Below are 10,746 nucleotides of genomic sequence, written 5' to 3'. Positions count from 1 at the left end.
TAAATATCCTTAAATGTCTCTGAGTCCTTAGCCTCCAGGGTAATTTTTAATGACTACACAATAGTCTATTGTTAGAGGTACCATAATTTCCCCAAACCCCTATCAGAGGACATCATGTTGTCTTGAATAACACATTCTCCAACGAGCATCCTTATAGTTAAATATTTGCTCACAAACTAAAATTAGACTCCTTGGGTCAAAGAACATGTATAATTTGAAGGGTTTTGATACACATTGCCAAGACTGTTCTCCAAAAATAATGGACCAAATTATGCTTCCTACATCCCCATCCACACCAGACTACAAAGCATTCTTCATTCAAGTGATTAGAGGCAGCTCAAATTCTGCTGCACGAATAATAAAATTTAGATTAATTAGGAGCTCAGGGTAGCCCAACCTTTTCCAGGGGGAATTCCATCCCCCTAGAGCAGGAGAACTAAAGCCAGACACAGGACAGCAAGGAGCCTGGAGCAGAGAGCAAGATCCAATTTCTGCTTGATTGAATCAGCTCAGTAATTCTAAATTTCTCAGAAATGCCTTGTTTCAGCCATTGTCACAGAACAGTCACTGTCAGTGATCACAAGGGAGAATACTGTGTCAAATGTCATGAGTCCCTTGGCTGCCGAGTCCAGCTGGCAGCAGCCTGGAGCAGGGTGAGGACAGAGACCCGGGGGCCAGAACTCGTGGGTTCTCATCCCAGCCCTGGCACTGCTTACAAGCCCAAGCAAGACGAGCCTTGTCTCCTGCATGGGCCAATGCTGAGGGCCTGTGGTTCCTGCCTGCTCCAATCATCTATGTCCCAGAAGGAGACACTAACAAATACTAACAATTATTATGCTCCTACGAGATATCAGGCACACACCAAGCCCTTGGCTTGTGTCACCACATTGAATCTCCCCAAATCTAGGTGGTCTGCTTTGTGGTACTACTTTGGTCTTGTTTGACAGACAAGAAACCCAAGGCACAGGAAGCTTGAGAAATCTGCTTGAGGTTTGACTGGGGGCAAACGGCAGAGCCAGACATTGAACCCTGGACGGCCTGACTCACTTCTGGAGGGACGGCACTTGTCAACACTGGGCCACGGCCACGCTCCTATGATTCTGAAACAAGCTCCCTGAGGAAAGAACCATGTCCGAAGAAAGGTAAGGACCTCAGCCCCAATTACCCCGTCTCCTCTTTCTAGTCCATGCTGCTGCTGCTAAGTCACTTCAGTCATGTCTGACTCTGTGCAACCCCATAGACGGCAGCCCACCAGGCTCCCCCGTCCCTGGGATTCTCCAGGCAAGAACACTGGAGTGGGTTGCCATTTCCTTCTCCAATGCATGAAAGTGAAAAGTGAAAGTGAAGTCACTCAGTTGTGTCCGACTCTTAGCGACCCCATGGACTGCAGCCTACCAGGCTCCTCTGTCCATGGGATTTTCCAGGCAAGAGTACTGGAGTGGGTTGCCATTGCCTTCTCCCTTCTAGTCCATAAAATAACCCTAATCCATGACTACATTCCTCCTGAGTATCAGAACAGGCCCATAGAGTTGGACAGGAGCTAAGCCACCATCAAGAATATTCCCCAGAGGGAGAAACTAAGACAGCCTCCCACAAGCAGTTGCCTTTCAGCCTGAAATGATGACCCCTTAGTCCTCCACGAGCGTGGTGGTAACCACCTCAGACTCTTGTGTGTAACTTAGGAGACTTTCCTGTCTGAGGGAGAAGGGGAATTACCACCCAGGCCTGCACCCGAGGAAAATGCCCCCTCACTCAACCTTGAGCGACCAATCACCTTCAGACATATGGGTCCCCCCACCCCCACGCTCTATGGGATTTCCTGACTGAAATGCATCCTCATCCCTTCAACAGTGATTTTGGAAGACCTGTTGGTCAGGCACTTTGTTCTAGGTGCTGGGGGTACAACGATGTCAAAATAAAAACTCTTTGTCTTCAAGGACTTTTGATGTAGTAAGGAACACAGACTGCAAACACGATAAGGAAATTATAGGACATGTGAGATGGGGCTTCCCTGATAGCTCAGTTGGTAAAAGAATTTTCCAGCAATGCAGGAGACCCTGGTTCAATTCCTGGGTCAGGAAGATCTGCTGGAGAAGGGATAGGCTACCCACTCCAGTATTGTTGGGCTTCCCTTGGGGCTCAGCTGGTAAAGAATCTGCCTGCAATGGGTTGGGAAGATCCCCTGAAGAAGGGAAAGGCTAACCACACCAGTATTCTGGCCTGGAGAATTCCATAGACTATATAGTCCATGGGGTCACAAAGAGTCAGACACAACTGAGTGACTTTCACTTCACTTGTGAGATGGTGACTTGTGTGTTCTGGAGAAACACAAAGCCAGGAAAGGGGAGAGAGAAGGTGCAGGGAGGAAGGAAGCAATGTTAAACAGGGTGGGAGGGAAGGATGTCTGAGAAGGTGATGTGCAAACCTAGTTAAAACTTAAAGGTGATTAAGGGGCTGGTCAGCTGGGTGTGTAAGTAGTTGCAAGTGCAAAAGCCCCGAGACAGTAGTGTGGCTTGCACACTTGTGTGAAACAGCAAGGAGGCCAAACACAGATGAAGCAGCGGGGAAAGAAACAGGAGACAAGACAGACAGGCGAGGAGGGCAGGGGCTCCAGAGCACACAGGACCTCCTTGGCACCGTCACAGCTTTGTTTGACTTTTACTCAGAACGATACAGGGAGCCCTTGCAGGGTTTTGAGGAGAGGGGTATCGTGACCCTGCTTGCACTTCTAAGGGGTCACTCTGGCCCATGTGTGGAGATATGTAGGGGTAGGGCTGCGCACTGGGCCAGGAACACCAGGTCAGGATCTGAAATATTGACCCTCAGTAAGCATTTCTTGAGAGATGTGAGTTGAATGCCTGGGTGTAAGGCCAGCTGAGAGTCCATGAAAAGAGTAAGACAAAAGGAGGACAGAAGGGGGACCAGGGGACACGGTTACCAGGGCATCGGGCAGCCGGGGCTGTGGCGTATAGACCTGCCAGGTGGAAGGAAGAAGCTAGTGAGACTGGTAACTAGCTGGCCAGCAAGTGGCAAAGCCCGTGGTGGCAGCCGGTCCTGTGGGCAGATGGCGTTTGTCCGCTCCTAAGCATTTGGTTTTTTCCACTCCTCTAATACTTCCTAAACTCCTGCTGTGTAGCCGGTGCCTTAAACAGAGAGCTCTAAACAAGACAATCAAGAACCTGCTGATTTCATGGGGAAGATGGCTAAGCAATCATATAAATAAGAAATAAAATAATTACAGGTTGCAGCAAGTGCTGTGAAGGATGCCACATTGATATAAAATAACTGGGGTCTAAGCAGAGATCTAACTAACCAACCAGTGAAGGGGAAAGAGTATTCCAGACAGAGAATACAGCATGTGCAAAGGGCCTGGGGAGGGAAAATCCACAGTCACGCTAGGAAATAAAAGGAAAGCTCCACGGGTTAGAAAGTTAAGCAGGGGCCCTGATACTCCCCACTTAGGTGGCCCAGGACTGTGAAGGGCTCTGCAGGAGGAATAGGACTGGGAGAACAGATGCTAGGAATACCTGCTGCAGGTAAGTCTTGGGCTCCAGGGATGCTCACTCCCCCAAGAGACCCCAGGAAAAAGCCATCAGCACCAGCAGCTCCAGGACTCACTCAGAACTTCAAAGGGCACCAATAACTGTTGCTATTAATAAGTGATCCAAGCATTTTAATACATTTACACCTATTCCATGAGAGTCATATTTCTGCTTAAAAACAGAGAGAAGAAAACATCAAAACAGTCATCCCTTGGTAACTTCAGGGGGTTGCTCCAGGTATCTGGTATTTGTGTATATCAAAATCCATGGATGCGCAAGTCCCTAATATGAAATGGCCATGGTACAGGCAGCCCTCCGTATCCACAAGTTTCACACTCACAGTTAAACCCGCAGATGCAAAACCCATAGATAGGAAGGTCCTGACTGTACTGTACTCCTTCTGGGTGGCACCCCAAAACAAAGGAACTCTATACTAACTCTATACTAATTTTAAGTTCAATTTTTTGGTTAAAATGGAAAAAGGAAAAACAAAACCCATGGGAATGCTAATTAAAATTTGCCTTCATCATACATTTTTAAAAATCACAAAATATGCCAGTTCTTTTCCAACTAATGTGAAAATGTATATTAAATTTATGATATCCCACTAAAGGAAAGATCCTATTCCTCAGAATAATAGGGGGAAAAGGATAGACAGTATTTCCCTAGTGGTCCAGTGATTAAGGCTCCACACTTCCACTCAGGGGGCACAGGTTCGATCCCTGGTCAGAGAATTAAGATCCCACATGCCGCATGGTGAAGTCAAAATTTTTTTTAAACAAACCAATTAAAAAATGGATAGAACCCTTCTAGATGATACAAACAGGTAAACAGCTTTTGCCAACAAGAAAAATCAAATCCTCTCTCAAGTACTTCTAAAGTAACATCAGCAGCATCTTCCCAACTCACAATACCGTCATCTCCCCTCTAGAAACCCTGGAAGCCCCACTTCTCCCAGGCTCGAGTGCAGACACCTGACCCCAGCTGGACCAATGGAACTCTTGCCCAGGAGCCTGGATGGCAATAGAGAAATGGCTTATCAGTCTTGACAGACGGACAGAACAGACGGGAGACTGGCTCAGTAGTTCCCTGCCGCCTCATCTGCCCCATCTTCTGGGAAGTGAGAAACCACCCAATCTCCCCACAGGTATAAGCCCTTTCTGTGGCTGGATCTGGGGAACCCAGGATAAGCTGAATACACAAGGGCTGGGGCATCCAGGATCCCCATCCAGATGCAAACAAAGCACTTTCTCCTTGGGCCTCCCTTTCTCCATCTAGAAGACCATTGAGTGCCTCTTGCCACTCTACAGACTGTGGCTCCTAAAGACAAAAGCAGTTTTGGTTGGGAGTTGGGAGGCAGATTTAAAGTTCCTACGTGTTGTAGTCTGAATATCAGTGTGTCCCCCACCCCCAAATTCATATGTTGACATCCTAACCTCCAAAGTGACTGTATTTGGAGATAAGGCCTGTGAGGAGGTGATAGGTTAAAGGAGATACTACAGGTGAGGCCTTAACCCTATGGGACTGGCATCCTTATGAGAAGAGGAAGAGACACAAGCTCCCTCTCTTTCTCTCTCTCTCCCTCTTTCCCTCTCCCTCTCTCTCTCCCTCTCTTTCCCTTTCCCTCTCTTTCTCTCTCTCTCTCTCCCTCCCTCTCTTTCCCTCTCTTTCTCTCTCTCTCTGTCCTGGAAGGACACAACAAGAATGCAGCCACCTGCAAGTCAGGAAGAGAGCTCTTACAAGGAATTGAATCAGCTGGCACCTTGGTCTTGGACTTCCCAACCTCCAGAACTGTGAGAAAATAAGTTTCCTTTGTTTATGCCACACAGTCTGTGCTATTTTGTTATGACAGTCTGGGTTGACTAAGAAGTCACCTCTTTCTCAAAATTGGGCATAGGAGGCTCTCCTGTGGTGAAGTTGCCCAGCAGCACTGCCTGAAAGACCTCTGGAGCACACACAGCCTGCTGCAGACAGCAGGCACCAGCTTCCGAGGCATGAGCAGGAAGGTTCTTTGGCAAGCCCCCCAATCTGCCCTGGCCTTGGCCCTTGGCCACCCCACTATCAGGATCCGAGAGCAGACACAATTCTGCCAGCCGCCTGGGTGTCCATCCTCTGGTCCATTGCCTGGTCCATTCCTGCCGATTCCTCATGGGCAGAGGCAGCCCCACTGGGTAAATGAGCAGCCTTGAATACAGGAAGCACAGCCCAGGACTGGCTGGCCAAGGAGAACTGGCCCCTCCTGACACGTTTCCCAGGCTTTCCTGCTGGGACATGTGGAAAGTGCCAGACGGGCAGGGGCGGGCTTGGGGGGAGGCCATGGAGTACTGGGGGCTGGATGGCTCTGAGCCCTTCCTCCAATGAGGCTGCAATCACCCCAGATGTATATAGAAACTCCCCTCCCCCTCCACTTTCATCATCTCAGTTGACACACGGCTTCCCCTAAAGCTCCCAAAATGCTATTTTCATTCCATTGTGTTTTCACTCATGTACGAAGACCTTAACATTCACTAAGATGGAAGACAGGGAGGCTTCCGAGGTAGCTCTAGTGGCAGTCTCCATCCGCCAACACAGGAGACTCGAGAGACGTGGGTTTGATTCCTGGATCAGGAAGATTCCCTGGAGTAGGAAAGGGCAACCTGTTTCAGGATTCTTGTCTGGAAAATTCCATGAACAAAACGATCCAAAAATGGGAGAGAGGGATGACAAAGCAGATCTTTGTCCTATTTAAAAGTGAAAGCTTGGCTCCTCAAAATCCAACTTTTACATCTTTTACAAAATGCTTCATCCTCCCTTTGTAGCTTTCTCTCTCTCTTAGGCTTACGTCTTGCTTTGTGCCCTTTGCTATTACCTCCTGAAGAGACCTGAAAAAAACAGAAGCACAAAAGCCTCTCTCCGTCCTCCCTTGGCTTCCCTCCCATCCCCTTTTCTACACACCATGCCCACTGACGTCATTCTCTCCCTCCAAACCTGTGCCCACAAGCCAACCTCTCCTGAGAAGCAGACCTGCTTGGGACACATTCCCCTGGTGTTCTGTGGGTTTCCAGTCCACAGACTCACCTATCCCTTCCCCAAACCGGCTTCTGCTCCTCTCAACACTCTCAGGGACCTCACCTGTGCCAAGTCACCTTGGCTCTCAAGCTTGGGCTCTTGGTTCCTCATTCCCTGATCTAGAGCATCACAGAGCCCCCCTGCCTGCTTGTCTCTGCTTCTGTCTCCTCCTTACCACACCCAAATGTGCCCTTGCTTGCTCTCCTCTGAACTTCTCCAATAAACTCACAACCGATTACCAGCTGGGGAACTTGGGAAAAGCCAGTTTACTTCCTTGAGCTTCAGTTATCCTCTCTGCAAAATGGGTATAATGACTGCACTGCAAAGGGCTGTGGTGAGGATAAACTCTGGTACCATATGTAAACTTTGGTACCTAGCACCATGCTCAGTAAGTGCCAAACAAATGTTAATGTGTCTCTCCTTCCCCCCACTTCTCTATGATGTGGTTTATCCTCTAGGGGCAAATGCGATTTCGAGAGCCACAGTTTGCCAAAGACATCCTGCAATTTTCTGCTTCCAGTCACCAGCTGCAAGGGTATTGAGTGTCATTTCTTTCCCATATTAAACCAAGTTAATATTGTATAAAATTATCTGGTTATTTTGATTACTTACCTACAATTTTCAGATCAGGTATTTTTAAAATATCTGAATTTTTAAAAATAATTATGATTTTTTAAAGCTTGTCTCAGGAAGTTTTTATAAAACAAAGTAGAAAGAACTCATTCCTGTTAGGCAGTAGTCCTCCTTTTTACTCTGCTTGTGAAAGGATTTGCAATTCAAATTGAGGATAAACTATATTTTCACTTAGAAAAGCACATTCCCTCTAGCAGTAAAATTCTTTTGAATAAATTCCCCACAAAAAGCCATATCTTTATATGTATAACAATTTAACAAGAAAATGCTATTGATCTCTTTTCTCTTTCTTATTTTTTCCCATCATCTCTTTAATGATGAAATTTTAGAACTGCACAATCATACGCATTCACACACACCTCCTTTGTCTTTTTATATTTCTTCCCAACAAATCCTCACAAATGAAAGTGATCAGACTTAATTTAAATTATTTTCACTGACATCAGCTTAGGGTCAGATTCTCAGTATCAAAACGAAATGGAAAATTGAAATAAAATCCAAAGCTCCCATTGAATTATCCTGACAATTGCCCAAACTTCAATATCTCTCAAGAGAACTGCTTTCAGATCAGCAGAGAAGAAAAGGTGGGTTGATGTGTTGAGAAGTAAAGGACAGATGGCTCTGGAGGGTGGAGCTCAGTGCTTGAGCTCTGAGGACAGACCCTCTGGGTTGGACTTAAAAGCGAAGGGGCCCTGTTTGAGTTGCTAACATCTTCGAGTTTCAGTTTTCTCATTTGGGTTGTTGTGAGGATTAAATTAATTCATGTATAACAGGACAGTGCCCAGCATACACTAAGCATTCAGTGACAACAGGAATCACTATTATTCCAACTAAAAATCAGTGCCCATCCAACTATAAACCTGGAGGCAATATAATGTAATGATCAGAAACTTTTCCTCAGACAGCCTGGGTTCAAATCCTCTCTACCACTTACTAGCTGTGTGACTCCGGGCAAGTTACATAACCGTTCTGTGCCTCCTTGGCTCCATTTGTAAAAGGGGTATTAAAAATTGCACCTGTATCATGGAAATGTTGTGAGAATGTGAGATAATGTGAAATACTTAGCACATATAGCACATGCTCAATGAAGCCTGTCTGTTATTTTTACTTGCACTGTCTGAAAATATGGTTGCTGCTGCTGCTGCTGCGTCACTTCAGTCGTGTCCAACTCTGTGTGACCCCATAGACGGCAGCCCACCAGGCTCCCCTGTCCCTGGGATTCTCCAGGCAAGAACACTGGAGTGGGTTGCCATTTCCTTCTCCAATGCATGAAAGTGAAAAGTGAAAAGTGAAGTCGCTCAGTCGTGTCCGACCCTCAGTGACCCCATGGACTGCAGCCCACCAGGCTCCTCCGTCCATGGGATTCTCCAGGCAAGAGGGAGTGGAGTGCCATTGCCTTCTCCGGAAAATATGGTTAATTAACTCAAAACTGCTTTCCCAATCACAGCGAGATTTTCAAAAGGCTAATGCTCTAAGGCGAAAACTTCAGTTTCTGCTTAGGGGTCAGGCTGTATCACTACACATCTCCTGTTCGCGGGTAATACCTAGATAGTTGGGCAGGGAAGATAGCTGGATCAGTTCAGTTCAGTCGTCGAGTCGTGTCCGACTCTTTGCCACCCTATGGACTGCAGCACGCCAGGCTGGATCAAACCAGGTCAAACAACGCTTCCCTGCACAATTAGCAGCTAGAGCGTGGGCACGTGAGTTGGGCTCAGCCAATCAGATGCTCCCACCTGGGATGCGGTTTCTGAAAGCAAAGAGGTGGGGGCGGTTGGAAATGCGCAGGGGAGACTGAGGGCAGATCTGTAGAATATCTGTTCGCTTCAACCACAGCACCTTCACTGTTCTTCTCTCCTAAAATTCTTAATTACAAAATCAACACATATTCTTTACAATCATAAGAAGCATCCATAAATGTACTCAGAAAGTGTAATTAATCCCTTTGTATAATATCCCCCTCAATTTTTCCTGCCAATTGCCTGAGTCCCTCTGCAACTTTTCCTCTCTGTTTAACAGTACTTGGTAGTTATCCCTTGAGGTCCGTGGACATCTATCATGTATGAACCTTATTATGGCTCTATAACTTTCCATGACATAAATACACCACTATTTTTTCAGACATTCCTCTTTGGACACACACCTTTTTGTCTATTCATTACAATTTTAAAAGCATATTCACATTGATCCAGCAGGACTTTTAGGACTCAATCCTACAGAAATAAAGCAATAGATTGTACATAAGCCCACATATACAAGGTTACTTATTGATTGCCAGTTGCTTGGAGTATCAGAAACTGGAAATAACCTAAATTCCCTGACGTTGCCCCTAAACTCTGTTTTAATGGCATTTTGTTTGGGGAGGGGGGAGAATGTCAAATCTGAAAAGTGATTTATGAAAACCACTAAACAAACCCAGGTGAGAATTGGGAACTTTCAATTCCTTCCAACAATGAAACTTTAGCTCCATTTATTTGGGGGAATCTGGGAGGCAGGAAGTAAAAGTAAGATGCTCATGTCAAGGTCAGATTACCATAGCACAAGTAGGTCATTGTTGGATTTAGTTCACCGACATGGACTGCAAATCTGAATCCTCAGAGAGCCCAAGCTCAGGTTTTGCTCCTATTCAGGAAGTCCTAGACCACCATGTGCATAGGAATCACCTGTGAAAGTCACTCAGTCATGTCCAACTCTGCGACCTCATGGACTATACAGTCCATGGAATTCTCCAGGCCAGAATACTGGAGTGGGTAGCCTTTCCCTTCTCCAGGGGATCTTCCCAACCCAGGGATCAAACCCAGATCTCCCACATTGTAGGCAGATTCTTTACCAGCTGAGATACCAGGGAAGCCCAAGAATGCTAGAGTGGGTAGCCTAGCCCTTCTCCAGCAAATCTTCCTAACCCAGGAATCAAACTGGGGTCTCCTGCATTGCAGGCGGATTTTTTGCCCGCTGAGCTACCAGGGAAGCCCCTAAGAATCACCTGGGACTCTTGTTAAACTTCAGATTGACTCAGCAGGTCTAGGGTGGGGTCTGAGAGGTGATGCACGTACTGCTGGTCCATGGACTATACTTCGAGTTGTAAGGATCTAATCAATTCATATCTGCTGTCTGAGCTGAATTTTGCTCATTTTGCAAATAATGTGGTTGATTAGGGTGATCGACCATCTGACTTTTCCCAGGACTATTGAGTTTTTGCATGGAAAATCCTGAGTCCAGGAAACAGGACAGTTAGATTAGGCAGAGTCAGAGGCCTGGAAAGTAATAGAAGTGAATGCAGTAATATGATTGGAGGCACTGGCAAACACAAGAGTCTACCACAACAGTCCACCAGTAGGCTCTACCCAAGAGGCTCCAGTTTGTAGCCTTGGCACACGTGATCCCTCAATCTCCATCCAGCTGAGAAATTCTGTAATAAAGTTTTTTTTCTGGTAGCAGTTTTAAGTTTCCATAGGTGATAGGTCACTACAAAATGTTGGAAATCGAGGACTGTCCAGAAAAAGAGATGAAAATGCTTCTAAGAGAG

This window comes from Bos taurus, chromosome 26, assembly GCF_002263795.3.
Source record: "Bos taurus isolate L1 Dominette 01449 registration number 42190680 breed Hereford chromosome 26, ARS-UCD2.0, whole genome shotgun sequence".
NCBI classification, from domain to species: Eukaryota; Metazoa; Chordata; class Mammalia; order Artiodactyla; family Bovidae; genus Bos; species Bos taurus.
The sequence above is the reverse complement of the archived record's forward strand: the minus strand, read 5'-3'. Positions refer to the sequence as shown.